Consider the following 18,069-nt stretch of genomic DNA (forward strand, 5'->3'; position numbering starts at 1 on the left):
TATTTGGTTTGTGTGTTTTGTTTTTCCGTAGAAGCTCTCCGTTAACTATGTTGTACTGTCATGGCGAGGAATGGGAGTCTGTTGTCGTTCTCCTCCTCTTATGTGAATTTTATGCCTGTCAGGATATTGTTGACGATGTTGTATGTTTCCTCTAGTTTGTGCCGTTTTTTTTTTGATGATAAAGGTGACATCCACAGAGTGGGCCCAAAGTTTGGGTTGGATACATGGGAGGGCAGCTTGTTCAAGTTGTTCACCTATGAGCCCTGATATTGGTGATCCCATAGTTGTTCTGTTGATTTGTTTGCAGGTTTTGTTTATTAAATGTGAAGTGGATGGTGAGGTACAGATTCACTAGCTTGAGGATGTTGTCTTTGCTGATGAAGTTGGTGCTGTCTGGTGTTTGTGATCTGGTTTTCCTAGTAGTGATTCCAGTGGTTCTTTGGCCAGGTTGATGTTAATTGATGTGAAAAGGGATGTAATGTCAAAGGAGACCATTATTTTGTCCTCTTCTATCTTGGTGTCTTTGATGGTGTACAGGAATTCTTGGGGGAGTGAATGGAGTGGAGTGAATTTTTTTTTTAATAATAAATTATTTTAAAAAGTGCACAATATGTAAAAGATATTGTTACAAGTAATATCAGTTAGAAATACACATCTTGAAAAGGTTAGTTCTTTAGGGGCAGATTGATGCTTTGATTGTTCCCATTTAAACTGTTCGATTTGTTCAATGATTCTAGTCCAAGTTGTCATCATTTATTATTTAGCTAAAATGCATAAATGAGAAATATAAAGATGTGAAGCATCAGTTGTCAATGAAGAATAGTTTGCAAGCCTCAAAAAGTGCCAGTCATATTACAGAGTCTCTGTTTGTTTCTGCGTAAATATGCAAGTGAGGAAGTTTGAATTTGCAAGGGAAGAGAGCAGACTGCTGAGAATTAATGTGAATTGCAATTGCATTTATCTTAGCATCCAAAAAAACGTGGTTGCGCCCTATGGGGATGGGAGAGAAAATGATAAATTGAAAGCAAATGCCTGACTGGCTGAAAATCTTTCTACTGTGTGGATGGAGTTCAAACATATCATAACTTAAGAAATGGTGGGATATTGTTATGATCCTAGCTGATGATAATACTGGACAAATCAGATCGTCAAATGAAAGATCATATATTTGTTTTTTTGCAGCTGGTTAAGTTGGTCAAGCACTGAAATGTTCACACAAGACTATGGATGTTCTTGAATTGCAGAATATTAAGTTTACCACACAAAATACGGAAAAGAAAACAAAGCTGCATATAGATTGAAAGCTGAAAGGAAGATCAGAACACAAACATCAAAACTAAGTTTCAACCTTTTGCCAATGCTATTTGTTAGAAACTCACTCCTATGTCACCTTTTTTAAACTCGTTTCTTGACTCTTGGTGTGTCAAGACTTTTTTTTTAAACAATTCCTTTCTGAGTTCACTGGCATGAACCCCTCTTAATTCTGATGGCCTAAACTTTATCAGTTCTAACAACTTGAAGATCTTTGTCCAAATTCTCATGATTTGGAACCTCCTCACTCAAACACTTGACTGGTTCCCCTCAACTGACTGAAAAACCTCATTGTCCTATTAGGAGAAATCTAAAACTTCCTTCGGCACTTAACTCCTGTTTCTTTATATATTGTATCCATAACGCGACAGGAATATTTCCCAGACACTCAATTGCAATTGTACTTACTTGGAACTAATGCACTTAGGACTCTGTTCAAAATTGACCTTTTTGACCAGAGAAAAAAAAATCTTCGTAGAACTGATTCATATCTATATCTTTCCCCTCTCACCCTAAACATATGCCCTCTAGTTCTGGAATCCCCACCCCAGAGAAAAGACTTCATCTATTTATCCTTTCCATGCCTCTCATGATTTTATAAACCTCTATAAGGTCACCCCTCAGCCTCCAATGCACCAGGGAAAACAGCCCTAGCCTATTCAACCTCTCACTATAGCTCAAATCCTCCAACCCTGGAACCATCCTTTTAAATCTTTTCTGAACCCTTTCACGTTTCACAACATCCTACTGATAGGAAGAACAGAATTGCATGCAATATTCCAACAGTGGTCTAACTAATGTCCTGTATAGTCGCAACATGACCTCCCAACTGCTGTACTCGGTACTCTGACCAATAAAGGAAAACATGCCAAATGCGGCCTTCACTATCCTATCTATCTGCAACTCCACTTTAAAGGAGCTATGAACTTTCAAAGTTAGTTACGAACAGATGTTATCAATTCTAGAAGGAGTGAAAGTAGATAAGTCCCCTGGGCCGGATGGGATATATCCGAGGATTCTCTGGGAAGCTAGGGAGGAGATAGCAGAGCCTTTGGCTTTGATATTTGAGTCGTCATTGTCTACAGGTTTGGTGCCAGAGGACTGGAGGATTGCAAATGTTGTGCCCTTGTTCAAGAAGGGCAGTAGAGCTGACCCAAGTAATTATAGACCAGTGAGCCTTACTTCTGTTGTAGGAAAGGTTTTGGAAAGGATTTTAAGAGTTAAGATTTATAATCATCTCGCAAACAACAATTTGATTTCAGATAGTCAACATGGTTTCGTCGTATCTCACAAACTTCATTGAGTTTTTTGAGAAGGTGACCAAGATGGAGATGAGGCTAGGGTAGTTGACGTGGTATACATGGACTTCAGTAAAGCCTTTGATAAGGTTCCACATGGTAGGCTGTTGGAAAAAATGCAGAGGCACGGAATTGAGGGTGATTTAGCAGTTTGGATTAGAAACTGGCTTTCTTAAAGAAGGCAGCAAGTGGTGGTTGATGGAAAATAGTCAGCCTGGAGTCCGGTTACTAGTGGTGTGCCACAAGGATCTGTTTTGGGACCACTGCTGTTAGTCATTTTTATTAATGACTTAGACGCAGGTATAGGTGGATGGATTAGTAAATTTGCAGACGACACTAAAGTCGGTGGAGTACTGGACAGTGTAGAAGAATGTTACAGGATGTGGGGGGATTTGGATAAACTGTAGAATTGGGCTGAGAGGTGGCAAATGGAGTTCAATGCAGCTAAATGTGAGGTGATGCACTTTGGGAAGAATAACAGGAAGGCAGAGTACTGGGTCAATGGAAAGACTCTTGGTAGTGTGGATGTGCAGACGAATCTTGGAGTCCATGTATATAGATCCCTGAAAGTTGCCACCCAGGTCGACAGTGCTGTTAAGAAGGCATTCGGTGTGTTAGGTTTCATTGGTAGAGGGATTGAGTTCCGGAACTGCAATATCATGCTGCAACTATACAAAATGCTAGTGCGGCCATACTTGGAATATTGTGTACAGTTCTGGTCCCCATATTTTGGGAAGGATGTGGAAGCATTAGACAAGGTGCAGAGGAGATATACCAGGATGTTACCTGAGGGAAGGTCTTATGAGGAAAAGCTGAGAGACTTGGGTCTGTTCTCATTGGCAAGAAGGAGGCTAAGAGGGATTTGATAGAGGCATACAAGATGATCAGAGGATTATATAGGTAGACAGTGAAAGTCTTTTTCCTGGGATGATGACGTCAGCGTGTATAAGGGGGCATAACTACAGATTGAGGGGTGATAGATTTAAGACAGATGTCAGAGGAAGGTTCTTTATGCAGAGAGTGGTAAGGGCGTGGAATGCACTACCTGCTAATGCAGTTAACTCAGCCACATTAGGGAGATTTAAACTATCCTTAGATAAGCACATGGATGATTTTGGGATAGTGTAGGGGGACGAGCTGAGAATATTTTACAGGTCGGCGCAACATCGAAGGCCGAAGGGCCTGTTCTGTGCTGTATTGTTCTATGTTCTGTGAACCTGCACTCCAAGGTCTCTTTGTTCAGCAATACTCCCTAGAACCTTACCATTAAGTGTATAAGTCCTGCTAAGATTTGCTTTCCCAAAATGCAGCACCTCACATTTATCTAAATTAAACTCCATCTGCCAATTCTTAGCCCATTGGCCCATCTGATCAAGATCCTGTTGTATGCTGAGGTAACCGTCTTCGCTGTCCACTACATCTCCAATTTTGGTGTCATCTGCAAACTGACAGACCTCTTATGCTCACATCCAAATTATTTTATAGACTCTCTTAGGATTCTCCGTAACCTTATTTGCCAAAACCTTCTTATGTCCCCTTATGGCCATCCTGATTTCACTCTTAAATGTACCCCTACTCCGCCTGTGCCCCTCCAGGGATTCACCATGAACAATTCTAATCACCCTGCTGTGGGAAAGATATTATTAAACTGGAGAGGTACCTAGAGGCAATGTTTTCACACAGAGAGTGGTACGTGTATGAGCTGCTAGAGGAAATGGTGGAGGCTAGTACAATTGCAACATGTAAAAGGCGTCTGGATGGGTGTATAAATAGGAAGGGTTTGGAGGGATATGGGCCGTGTGCTGGCAGGTGGGACTAGATTGGGTTGGGATATCTGGTCGGCATGGACGAGTTGGACCGAAAGGTCTGTTTCCATGCTGTACATCTCTATGACTCTATGATTCTAAGTACCTGAATGGCAAAAGAATAACTCGGGAGAAAATAGGACTCCTTAAAGATCAGCAAGGGTGTCCGCATTTGGAACAACAAGAGGTGGGTGAGATACTAAACACAATGAAATAAATGATCAAAATATAGTTGGGGATAAAGTAGAAATTGAAATATTAAAATTAAAAAACTATAATGAAACAATCTGTAATTTCACAAATCTGAAACTAGATTTTCAGGGCCAGTCAAACTATTCAGTGGTAATTATGACCTTGGTACTCTGTTAAAAATCCACTTACACTTCATGCAACAAAGCATAACTTTTGTAAGGGTCTTTACCAGCAAGATCAGTAGTGTAAAACTGCATGTTTTCATCAGTGCAGTGGTTTCTCATTCATTGAGGAATGAAATTATTTCAAATGCACTGATTATGAAGATGCAGAGTCACTTGACAGGCTGACCTTTTGGAAAATAGCTTGAAATTTGAATCTGAGCTGAGGAAATGAGGGAAAGGTGATACTTGGCTATTCTATTTGTTTTCTCCTATGCTTGTGTTTTATGGTCTGCTTCGGTCTTGGTCATCTCCATCTTGGTTGGTTTGCCTTTATTATTATTTCATCTTTTTATTCCAATAAGATAGTATACGAGTCCTATTGGTACATGACAATGATTTTGGTGCTCCTTTACCAGTTATTAATTTCACTGTTTATATATATGTCTTTTATATCAAATGTCTCAGGCATCATTTGTTGCTCCCTTGCACTGTTGACCAATGTTGGGAGTTGTAAAGGTCACTAAGTAATACAAATATATGAACGAGGAATAGGAGTAAGACATTGTCTCTCCAGCCTGCTCTGCCTTTTGAAAAGATCATGTCTGATTTGTGGCCTTGACTCCAGTCTTGTCTACAACTTTGACTCCCGAGTTATATAACTATCTACATTTCTCTTAAAAGTATTAAAAGAAACTGCCAATGCCACTATCTGGAGGTAGGATTCCAAAGACTCATGATTGTTGAAGTAAACTTTCCTTTTCACCTCTGTCTAAAATGGGAGACCTCTTTAATTTTAAACTGTGCCTCTTAATTCTAGCCTCATTTCTAATTTGAGGATCCTTTTATCATCTACACTATCAAGAATGTTTAGGGCTCTGTGTACCTTGATATATGATGAGCAATCATAAATGATTCAAACTCTTGAGTTAAGTGTCAAGAGGGTGATTCATTATATTGCACAAGTTATTTCCACTGGCGCCAATAAAACTAACTAAAGTTCAATTGAAAGGTGTATATATCAGAAACACACTGTTTTGCAGTTCAGATTGTGGATCAATTCTGGTGGTTGGACTGAATTGTTCTTTGTTTTTCATTAACTTGGCCAATTGGATGTGCAGGTACTAGGGTTATGCCTGTCACTTGTTGCAATCCTTGGAATAAATTAATAACTTTGTTTGGGACATGATTCGGAGATGCCGGTGTTGGACTGGGGTGAACAAAGTTAAAAATCACACAACACCAGGTTATAGTCCAACAGGTTTAATTGGAAGCACACTAGCTTTCGGAGCGACGCTCCTTCATCACCTTCATCGTCGCTCCGAAAGCTAGTGTGCTTCCAATTAAACCTGTTGGACTATAACCTGGTGTTGTGTGATTTTTAACTTTGTTTGGGACAGTTAGTGACACCAGAGAGTAGAGGTAATTGCTCGCCCTCTCCTCCAAGATATTGGGATACAATTGGCAAAAGTCAACCAGCACTGAACTTGCCGCAGTCCTTGTAACTAGCTGAAGAGAGTAATAGACAATTTTGAATGTAATTAGGAAACAATTCAAATTCTGGGAAATTGGTGTTACAGCAGAAAATACTGAAAAATCAGCATGTGAAAATGAGAGAAGTCCTGACAGTATAACACAAGGCTTGCACTCCAGAATCCCAGTTCTCTCGAAACTGTCACAATTAAAACGCAAGTTCCAGGTGTCTGGACCAAATAGCTGCTGAATGTGTATCAGTATGTTGTGGTCACTGAATCACTGCTTCCAGTTTATTAGTGATTGTATCAGGAAATGGTTTGGGTGAGTTATGCATTCTCAGCTGTGTGACTCTCAGCTGAGGCAGAGATTTCAATACTGCTTTTGTTTTGCTTGTTAACTCATTAACTTGGCGTGGCTGCAATTAATGTTTGCGTTGAAAGTAGATGAAGTGGAATGGGACAGCACAATGGCCCTTTTAAGAATTCAGAAACATGTACAGCACCTGATGAACTGATTCATCACCATATGGAAAATCCATTCATAATCGCTTATTAGTGATTGATGTAGCTACGTCTATTTCATCCTCCTATACTGAAGAGTTGCAATAATTGTGATCGATGCTGAGGACATGTTTCAAAACAAACACTTGAAATATTTTCTAAAGGAGAAAGTGCAAGAAGCAATGTCTCATTTTTGTAATTCTGATTTTTAAAAAATCCTCAATATTTTCTTTGTTTCTCAATTTGAGAGAAGCATAAAATGAAATTGCATGTTTACACTCAAATTCGACAATAATTACTACTGCAGTATTTTCTTAAAAAGCTCAAGATAAACATTGAAATGTCTCGAATACTTAGAAAATAAAAATATCCTGTATTAGTTTTGAAGAAGCGTTATACCAGACTGGAGATGTTAACTCTGTTTCTCTCTCCACAGATGCTGCCAAGCTTGAGTTTCTCCACCTTTCTCTGTTTGTTTCTAAGTTCATCCTTTTGTTTAAAATCTTCTGCACAAGTTCTCCTATTTTTAGTAACTCAAGAGGCTCAATATTGTGGTCAGTGGGGTATGACACCTTTGTATGTGATGGTTTTTAGGATCTGGGTAATTGTGGGATGATTTTATATCAGCCTTTGCAGTTCAGGTGTGCTGAAGCACTGTTCCTGAGCTGCTTTCATTTTTTAGTTTCAGGTAGAGTTGGGAAATACTATTTTATTGTGCAATGACATTAAATACTAGCTCTGTAGAATTGTTGACTATCATGGGGGCAAGAGTTAAGCTAATTCCAGCAAGTTTTCACATTTATTCCTCTGATTGTTGTTGTCTCAGTAATGGTGGACATTATCTGCAAAATGAGATCAATGTTTTAAACTTATAGATTTGCAAATCAAGGTACTTCATTTATGCAAAATATATGTAGGACAGCATGGTGGGCACAGTAGTTAGCATTGTTGCTTCAATTTGCCGGGGACCTGAATTTAATTTCAGCCATGGATGACTGTCTGTGAGGGCCTTCATTTCAGAGAGTTGATGCAGAGTCGATGGGCAGAATGGCCTCTTTCTACACTTTAGGGATTCTATGTTTATTTATATCTTTCAAGCGAAATGCATTTGTTGTATCATTAAAAGTACATATTCTGCTGCCATATATGTACTTCTATATTTTAAAGCTTTTCTCTGTCCTGCTTTAAACTCTCTCATGGATCCGGAGAGGGAAAGGATGATGGATAGAGAAATGTGATTTGAAGGAAAGTATGTGAGATGCTGGGACCTGGATAAAAAAATTGATTTTCAAGGTATAATTTGACCAGAACGTTCTGTTTCTTGGCTTAAATTTCTACAAAACGTAGTCAGACATAAGAAGAATATTTAATCATTCCATGTCTTCAAAGATGGGATCTTACTCAAAAAGTACAGTAACTTTGTGCTCGTTTTCTGTCCCCTTTCTATCTTTTGAAGAATTAGAGTTCACAGCCATCAGGTTGTTCGAATATCAGTTGCCCTTCAGTGCCACTTCAAAGGGCCATTTTGTCCAAGAACCATTTGCTTTATTTGTCCACATTTATTCCATGAGAGGTAACATAATGAAGAGTTTTTTTGGTCATCTTGGCCAGGTATTAGATTGGTTTCCATGGGTAAGTTTCATATCCCCTTCCATCATTTGATAGGCTGAAGTTGGAGCATCCAAAGGATGTGAACAGCTCTGTCACTATTGTGTGTAACAAATGTTGCAAATTTAGCTGAGTTCTGAAGTAAAGTTTGCGGAAACAAATCTTTTTTTAAATAATAATTTGCCTTCTTAGAATTGACCACATTTTGATATTTGAAGGTTAATTTTTGCATGGATAGAAGAAAATGAAATTTGCATATCTGGTGTAAACATAACTCTCTTCCATTTACACTGAGACACTGCAAATTCAGCATTTAATCTAATTCATTAGTGTTAACTTTTCTTCTGCAGGCTGTCACCTTGTGCCTTTTCAGAATGGTGCATTGGTGGCTAAAGGAGCCAACAGGAGCTGGATGCATTTTCCACTAAACTGAGTAATGGCATTTGAGAAGTCTGTGTCTGGGGCAGGACAACTGGTGTAGCTCATGGCAGTTGATGCTCATTATAGTCAAACAGGCTGAGTAGCTTAAGTTAAGAATCAAGAAATGCTGTTGTCACTTGAAGAATTTGTTGACAAGACAGCTGTTCAGTCAGGTGGTTCTTGTGGGTGTTCAACAGAGAGCAAGATTTTCAAAAGTGGTTTGTGGTTACTCAAAAGTAATGTAGATAATTTACACCTGCTCAAAGTTTACAATTTATGAGATTTGAAAATGATTTGGGATATTTATCAAGTATTTCTGATTGTCTTGATTTATTCTCCATTCATCTGTCCTGTCACTGCCCTCTCACCTGTTTTCAGTTGGTTTGCAGTTGAGAGAGTACTTCTACTTTGTGTAACCATTTTCAATTTCATGTCAAAATGCTGCATTTAACATTGGCATCTGAAATACTCAGACACACTCCTGTATTGAATCACTGTTACTAGGAGACCACAGGTCACAAATATTTACTCTTGCTGTGGTTATGCCGTCTGCATTATATGCTCCCAGTGAAAGATAACATTTTTTTCCTTCAGCATCATGTTTTCCTACCACTAGATAAAGCTGGGAGACTTCAATTCAAGCTTCAGCAAAACACTTGTCACTGAACTGGCACCTTAGATTTGTTCCTGCAGTTCCCATCATGCTGTTTATGGTCTCAACAGTCCTTCGTTAAACACATTCTTGGTGAAGTCCAGACCCTTATGTACTGTCATTCAAGAGAAAGTCATCAGAAAGTCATACTACGACGCCACATACCAGACAGTTTCAGTTCCATATTTAGAAGCCTGAAAGCAACTATTCGCATCCAGAGATGGTGCAAAGCATGGAAAATGAAGAGGAAAGGGAGCAGCTGTTAATGTCTGTTCATCATTTTTGCTGTGGCCCTTCATTGCTCAAAGCAGTTTTCTTTGAATAGTAAAACTTACTTTTCTGCCTTCAGGTAAGGTCGCATTTATGTCTTTTAGTACAGCATACTCGTCAAAATTTTTGTTCATTGGGCAGAAACTTTAATGTTCATAATTCATTGCCTTCATTTGAGAGGAAAAATTGAAGACCTACACTGAAACTAGCTTTCATTTACTCATATTGATGCAGCTCTTAATTCTTGACATGGCTGAACATTTTGCTGAGAAGAATAAACTTGGTAATTCCTAGCTTGTACAATTTCTGAACTGATTGGTTTAAGTTGGCTTTCCAACTTGTGGATTTTAATACTTATCAAATTAATAAATATTAAATTTAAAAACTGGTCACAATTTGTCAAAAATAATCAAGAACAAAAAATATAGCCTCACTTTATTGACAGTTTTTAGCCAAGTAATTATTCCCTCATTTATTTGCTCTATTTTTAAGTCACCTCCTTGTCAGTTGGCGAGCAAAGGGTGATCCTCAGGTAAATTTTTTATGTGAGTGCAGAACAATTAATCGGTGCTCCTTATTACATCAAACACTACATACTTTGGAAGATACTGATTTGCTTTAAAAGGCATCTATAATCAAACATAAAATTTAAGAATCTGTTCCTATTAATGGAAATTAAATTAAATCTGTGTAATGAGAAACTAGTTATATGAATTTCTCCAACACTTGTTTTACAAAACAACAATGCTTGGTCACTGAGTGTGGTTAGGAACATAGGAACAAGAGTAGACTATTTGGTTTGTCGTGCCTGTTCAGCCATTCAGTGAGATTGTGAATGATCTGTGACCTCGCTTCATGTACACACCTTTACACCATTTTCTTCAATACCTGTTTAACAGAAATCTATTAATCTCTGATTGAAAAGGATCAACTGACCCTTTATCAATTGCAATTAACAGAAAAGAATTCCAAATGTGCGCAAGGTTTTCTTCTTCCATTCCTGAAAGGCCCTTTGCAAACTTTTACACTGTCTTCATCGTTCTCGATTCCCCAACTAGCGGATTTTTTTTTTCACCAAATATATCTCTTTCCCCTTAATATCTTGAAAACATTGATTAAAATCTCCCATAAACTTCCAAATTTCAGGGAATTCATTGTCAGTTTCTGTAATATCTCATTCTAATTTAACCCTTGGAATCCAGCTACTATGAGTAAATTTACACTGCATTCCAAAATAACTACTGTGAGGTATGGTTCTCAAAAGAGAAAGTACTCTAGGTGTGATGTAATCAGAGCTTTGTAGATCTATAGCAGTTTTGAACCCTGTTGTATTCTCATTCTTGAGATGTACAATCCAGTGTTTCAGATTTTTTTTTAAACTTTATTCTTGCATTTGTCTGAGACAAATTGATCTTGTATGATATCGTGATTCACCATCCCGGAAGTAAGTAGTTGAGACAGTTACATGGATTGTATTGGATCCCATTGATTACATACTGTTACTTTGTCTATCTGTGCCAGTAATATGGATGTGCTGGTATTAGACTGGAGTGAACAAAATCCGAAGTCAGACGGCACCAGGTTTTTGTCCGATAAGTTTATTTGAAATCACAAGCTTTTGGAGCATTGTCCCTTCGTCCCTGTTCAAATGCAACAATATGTAGACAATACACAGGTTTGGGCTGACAAGTGACAAGTAGCAAGTAACATTAACACCACACAAATGCCAGGAGATGACCATCATCAATAAGAGACAATCTAACCACCGCTCCTCGACATGTTACGATCACTGAATCCCCACTATCAACATCCTTGAGATTATCATTGACCAGAAACAACTGGACTCATTCCATAAATACAGTGCTTGCAAGGGAAGGTCAGAGGTTAGGAATACTACAGTGTGTAACTCTCACCTCTTGACTTCCCAAAGCCTGCCCACTTTCCATAAGGCACAAGATGTCTGAAGGCATACTCACCACATGCCTGAATGAGTGCAGCTCCAAGAACACTGAAGAAGCTTGACACCATCCAGGACAAAGCAGTTCACTTGACCACATCTGCAAGTGTTCATTCCATCCACTACTGATATTCAGCACCATCTCTGTGTACTATGTACAAGATCCACTGTGGATATTGAGCAAACCTCCTTAGACAGCACCTTCCAAACCCACAACCACTTCCATTTGGATGGTCAAGGGCAGTGGATATATAGAACACCACCACCTGCAAGTTCCCTTCCAAGCCACTCACAATTCTGACTTGGAAGTATATCATTACTCTTTCACTATTGCTAGGTCAGAATTCTGGAATTCCTTTCCTAAGAACATTGAGGCTCTACTTAGTGCACATGGACTGCAGTGGTTCAAGAAGACAGTACATCACCCTGTTGTCAGGCAACCAGGGACAGGCATTAAATACTGGCCAACAAGTGATGCTGACATCCCATGAGTAAATAACAAAAATGTTGCAATTATAAGACCATAAGAGATAGGAGCAAAATTTGGCTATTCGACCTATCCTGTCTGCTCCATCATTCAATCACTGCTGATACATTTCTGAAACCGTGCCTTCACCCTGTAACCTTTGATCCCCTTACTAATCAAGAATCCATTTTTGTCTTAAATACACTCAATGACTTGGCCTCCACAGCCTTCTGCGGTAATGCATTCCACAGATTCACCACTGTCTGGATGAAGAAATTCCTCTTAATCTCAGCTCAAAAGGGTCATCCTTTCACTCTGAGGCTATGCCCTTGGGTCCTACTAGTGGAAACATATTCTCCATATCCATTCTATCCAGGCCTCCCACTATTTTGTAAGTTTCAATCAGATTCCCCCTTATCCTTCTAAAATCTACTGAGTACAGACTCTTGAGTCCTCAACTGCTCTTCATTTGACTAACTCTTCATTCTTGAGATCATCCTTGTCTATTTCTTCTGTAAGTCCATCTAAATAACATTCATAGAATTCACTTGTCCATTTCTAATATCTTAAAAAAATCAATTATCTTCATCAGGTTTAACTTACCTTTTTACAAATACATGCTGTCTCTCCCTGATTAACTAATACTATTTATGGTGGCCAAGTAACTTTATCCTTTAGACCCTAATAAGTTCTGGTTAATATGTTAGACTAAATAGTATATGAATGCCTGGGTCCCCCTCACATTTCTTAAGTGATTGAGTGATATGTGTCATTATCTATTTTAAAGGAATGGTTTCTGATCATTTGAACTTGAGAAAATCATGGTTCAGTCACCCAGCGCATTTTTTTTAGATTACTTACAGTGTGGAAATAGGCCCTTCAGTCCAACAAGTCCACACCGACCTGCCGAAGCCCAACCCACCCATATCCCTACATTTACCCCTTCAGCTAACACTGCGGGCAATTTAGCATGGCCAATTCACCTAACCTGCACATCTTTGGACTGTGGGAGGAAACAGGAGCACCCAGAGGAAACCCACACAGACACAGGGAGAATGTGCAAATTCAACGCAGTCAGTCGACTGAGGTGGGAATTGAACCCGGGTCTCTGGCGCTGCGAGGCAGCAGTGCTTACCACCATGCCGCCCACTACTCACTTACTCACTTACTTGGGTTTAAAACCCTGGGATGCAAACTATGTAGTTGGGTCTCTTTGAGATGAATAAACTCCAGATGTGTTGTTTTAACAAGGATGATGAAAGATTACAAAGGAAGACAAAGATTGTTTAATTATTCGAAGTCCGCAAATAATTTGGTGATACTGCTGGACAAGTAAATGGGGCTTGTTAGCATTAGGCAGTTCACAAGAAAGAATACTAGATGTAGGCGATACATCTATATTGACCTTTTCTTTGGAGTGTCCTGTTCAGTTTAGTACCCAAATTTAATGAGTATTGGTGCCCTGGAGTAGATATAGAGCAGGGCAACTAAGCAGATATCCAATATTGGGAGCTTTCAAGCCTGGTACACTCAAGTATTATTTGTGTTTTGATAGTCAAAGTTCCTGAAGACAATATGACCAAAACTTTAAAAATGGTGATGAAGCATGCTGTTCTGGTCGATGAGTTATTTGACTAGACAGTGATAAGACAAAATCTGGAATGTAACAAAATACAGAAGTTAAGAGTTGGGTTCAGTGCTGCAAAACTTTTTTGTGTCAGATTATTATGCTATAAGCAACTACCTGAAGCATGCAGTGAGGATGGTTTTCCTGTAGTTGTTCAGAGGGATTTGGGCTAATTCTTGTGGGAGTTGTCATTTCAAGTTAGGACAAAAAAGAATGTGGAAGCAGCAGGAAACTTGTGAGCTTGTGTAATCTTGTTTGTACCACCCTTAGAGATCCAGAGAGGGTTTTAGATTATTTACTAGATTACTTACAGTGTGGAATCAGGCCCTTCGGCCCAACAAGTCCACTCCAACCCTCCGAAGAGCAACCCACCCAGATCCATTTCCCCAACATTTACCTCTTCACCGACCACTACGGGCAATTTAGCATAGCCAAGTCACCTTACCTGCACATTTTTGGAGTGTGGGAAGAAGCCGGAGCACCTGGAGGAAACCCATGCAGACACGGGGAGAATGTGCAGACTCCACACAGACAGTTGCCTGAGGCGGGAATTGATTCTGGACTTGTTTCATAAATTGACAAATGCTTTCAGCAAATTGCAAGATGGTGGGTTGCAGCATGATGGCACATTTATGTCAGTTGATTTTTTTTTGCAGTCATTTTTTGCAGTCACCTGCTTATGTACCAATTAAGATTATTGACTTGTTTCTGGAATGCCATTTCCTTAATGCAGTGTAGAACATAGCTGTGAAATTGAAGGTCTGTACATCAATTTACACTACATTGGAGTTTGTGGGAGATTTTTGTCTTGACCTTGAGCTTCACCCTATCGATCAAATTTCCAGATGCATTGAGTGCTCCCCACTAGTTCATAATTTCACTAGCAATACGAACAAAATTGTTTCACACATATTGTAGTGAGACATGACCATGTCCAAAGTGGATGTACTTAAAAAGTAATGCATCGTGTGTGAGGAATACGATCTCTGAATATAGTTAACTTAATCCACATGAGTGGGCATAAGAATCTTGTTTTAATGTCCTCTCCAAAGAACAGAGGTATAATTTCTCTGCCAATTTTTTTTTGTTTCTAATACTGAATTGTTGTTGTATAATTGTTCTTGCAATTTGTTTTGAATTTATGCTTTTGTTTTTCTGCCTGGAAAAGATAGGTAATTGTATTTTCTAGAATTTACTTCATTTTGCTGTCTTGTTGTTTCAGGCTATGCAAATCCTGTGAGCAGGATGGTGACAATAGTGCAGTTCTACACTGATTGAGGTGGTGAGGTTTTATTTTGGGTAATAATGTTCCCCTTTGACACTTCATATGGAGATGTCATTGGTGTGACTGGCACTTGGGAAAGAGCAAACTTTGAGGTTGCATTGTGCATTGAGTTTTGTTGCAATGTGATGCTTTGCACTGCATCCTTTATCTTTAGTAAATATCTTAAGTTCTACCATAATATCTATCACCACCTGTCCTCAGCAGAATTGAAAGCAAATCACAGCTTCCTTGAAATAATCAAATGTAACAGAATATATTGGATACCAGAACATATGTCAGGTAAGATTATATCTAAGTTCAGACAGTCTTGCATTGAAACATGTTAGGTTTGAAGCTGATATTTGTTTCCATTGGTATAGAAGACAAGGCCAACAATATGAATGGTTAGTACTTGATTTTTTTACCTCCAACCAACATGATTTCTTCCATGCTGGAAATATAACTGACTGGCCGTCCCAAGACTAAACAGGTCTGCTTTTAACACTGTAGTTATTTTTTCCTTCAGAATGCTGACAATTTAAATTATTCCATTTGTTTTATTGCACTCTTAGTTTACGAGATCAGTATTTGGAATGAGTGAGTTGTCCAAGAAGGAAAGGTTTGACAGACGAGGTTGGACAGAACAGTCATAGCGGACCCAGAGCATTTACCAGGGGCATTGTTTTAAAATTAGGACTTGCCCTTTTAGAACACAGCTCAAGAGAAACGTCAAAGGCTGGGTGACTTCTGAACTCTCTACCTCGTAAGTCAGAGCAAAGTCATTGGTATTGTTTAAGGCAAAGGTTGAGAAATTTTTGTTAAGCAAGGGAATTAGACACTATTGGGCATAGTTGGGAATTATGGAATTTGAAACCTGGAGCCACATTAGCTATTATTTTATTGAATAGTGGAGCAGTCTTGAGGGGCCAACCATCTTATGTAGATCCTGATTAATATATTTGTATGTTTGTAACAATTATTGGAAAAGCAAATTTAAAAGATTAATCTTCACCAAATTTAATCATGGTTTTGAATTGCTGCCTTCAGATTGAGGGGCTGATGAGCCTTTGATCTGTGCAAGCATCAGTTGTATCTAATTGATTTTCAGTCATGCTTAAGGAGAAAGTGAGGACTGCAGATGCTGGAGATCAGAGTTGAGAGTGTGGTGCTGGAAAACCACAGCAGGTCAGGCAGCATCCGAGGAGCAGGAGAATTGACATTTCGGGCATCAGCCCTTCACTCCTGATGAAGGGCTTATGCCTGAAACATCGATTTTCCTGCTCCTTGGATGCTCCCTGACCTGCTGTGCTTTTCCAGCACCACACAGTCGGTTTATTTCACTGTTCACGGGCCTCCAGTCTGAAAAACAACACTCCACAACCACCCTCTGACCTTTACCTTCGAGCCAGTTCTGTATCCAAATGGCTAGTTCTCCCTGTATTCCATGAGATCTAACCTTGCTCACCAGTCTCCCATGGGGAACCTTGTCGAACGCCTTACTGAAGTCCATATAGTTCACATCCACTGCTCTGCCCTCATCAATCCTCTTTGTTACATTTTCAAAAATCTTAATCAAGTTTGTGAGACATGATTTCCCACTCCCAAAGCCATGTTGACTATCCTGAATCAGTCTTTGCCTTTCCAAATACATGTAAAGCCTGTCCCTCAGGATTCCTTCCAACAACGTGCCCATCATTGATGTCAGGTTCACCGGTCTATAGTTCCCTGACTTGTCCTTACCACCTTTCTTAAATAGTGGTACAGTGTTAGAAAACCTCCAGTCTCCTTGCACCTCTCCTATGACTATTGATGATACAAATATCTCTGCAAGGGGCCCAGCAATTACTTCCCTAGCTTCCCACAGAGTTCTAGGGTACACCTGATCAGGTCCTGGGGATTTATCCACCTTTATGCATTTCAAGACATCCAGCACTTCCTCCTCTGTAATATGGACATTTTTCAAGATGTCACCATCTATTTCCCCACATTCTGTATCTTCCATGCCCTTCTTCACCGTAATCACTGATGCAAAGCGCTTGTTTAATATCTCCCCACTTCCTGTGGCTCCACATAAAGGCTGCCTTGCAGATCTTTGAGCGACCCTATTCGATCGCCTGTTCCCCTTTTGTCCTTAATGTATTTGTAAAAACCCTTTGGATTCTCCTTAATTCTATTTGCCAAAGCTATCTCGTGTGCCCTTTTTGCCATCCTGATTTCCCTCTAAAATATACTCCTACTGCCTTTATACTCTTGTAAGGATTCACTCAGTCTCTCCTATCTGTACCTGACATATGCTTCCTTCTATATCTTAACCAAACCCTCAATTTCTCTTGTTATCCAACATTCCCTACACCTACCAGCCTTTCCCTTTGCCCTAACAGGAATATACTATCTCTGGACTCTCGTTATCTCATTTGTGATGGTTTCCCATTTTTTAGCTGTCCCTTTACCTGCGAATATCTGCACCCAATCAGCTTTTGAACGTTCTTGCCTAATACTGTCAAAATTAGCTTTCCTCCAGTTTAGAACGCAACTGTTAGATCTGGTCTATCCTTTTCCATCACTATTTTAAAACGAATAGAATTATGGTCGCTGGCCACAAAGTGCTCCCCCACTGACACCTCAGTCACCTGCCCTGCCTTATTTCCCAAAGGTCAGTCAAGTTTTGCACCTTCTCTTGTAGGTACATCCACATACTGAATCAGAAAATTGTCTTGTACACACTTAACAAATTCCTCTCCATCTAAACCCTTAACACTATGGCAGTCCTAGTCTATGTTTGGAAAGTTAAAATCCCTAACCGTAACCATTCTGTTATTCTTACAGATAAATGGAATCTCCTCACAAATTTGTTTCTCAATTTCCAGCTGACTATTAGGGGGTCTATAATATCCCAATAAGATGATCACCCCTTCCTTATTTCTCAGTTCCCCCCAAATAACTTGCTTGGATGTATTACCGGGAATATGCCTCCCTCAGTACACCCTTATCAAAAACGCCATTTCTCCTCCTCTCTTGCCTCTCTTTCCTTCCTTCCTATAGCATTTGTATCCTGGAACATT

At 39.4% G+C, this 18,069-nt stretch overlaps 1 protein-coding gene across 5 annotated transcripts in view; it reads left to right on the top strand.

Moving 5' to 3' along the window:
- rasal2 (RAS protein activator like 2) overlaps positions 1-18,069 on the top strand; it is a 415,750-nt gene that overhangs the window by 26,147 nt on the left and 371,534 nt on the right. Inside the window, exon 1 of one of the 5 annotated variants that reach the window (XM_043699991.1) lies at positions 9,628-9,772. The exons of the other annotated variants lie outside the window; for them this stretch is intronic. The gene's annotated coding sequence lies outside the window, so the exon portion shown is untranslated. Of the gene's footprint in view, positions 1-9,627; positions 9,773-18,069 lie in introns of those variants that run through there. 5 annotated transcript variants of the gene reach the window in all.

The sequence above is a fragment of the Chiloscyllium plagiosum genome, chromosome 11 (genome assembly GCF_004010195.1).
Source record: "Chiloscyllium plagiosum isolate BGI_BamShark_2017 chromosome 11, ASM401019v2, whole genome shotgun sequence".
In the NCBI taxonomy this organism is placed as follows: Eukaryota; Metazoa; Chordata; class Chondrichthyes; order Orectolobiformes; family Hemiscylliidae; genus Chiloscyllium; species Chiloscyllium plagiosum.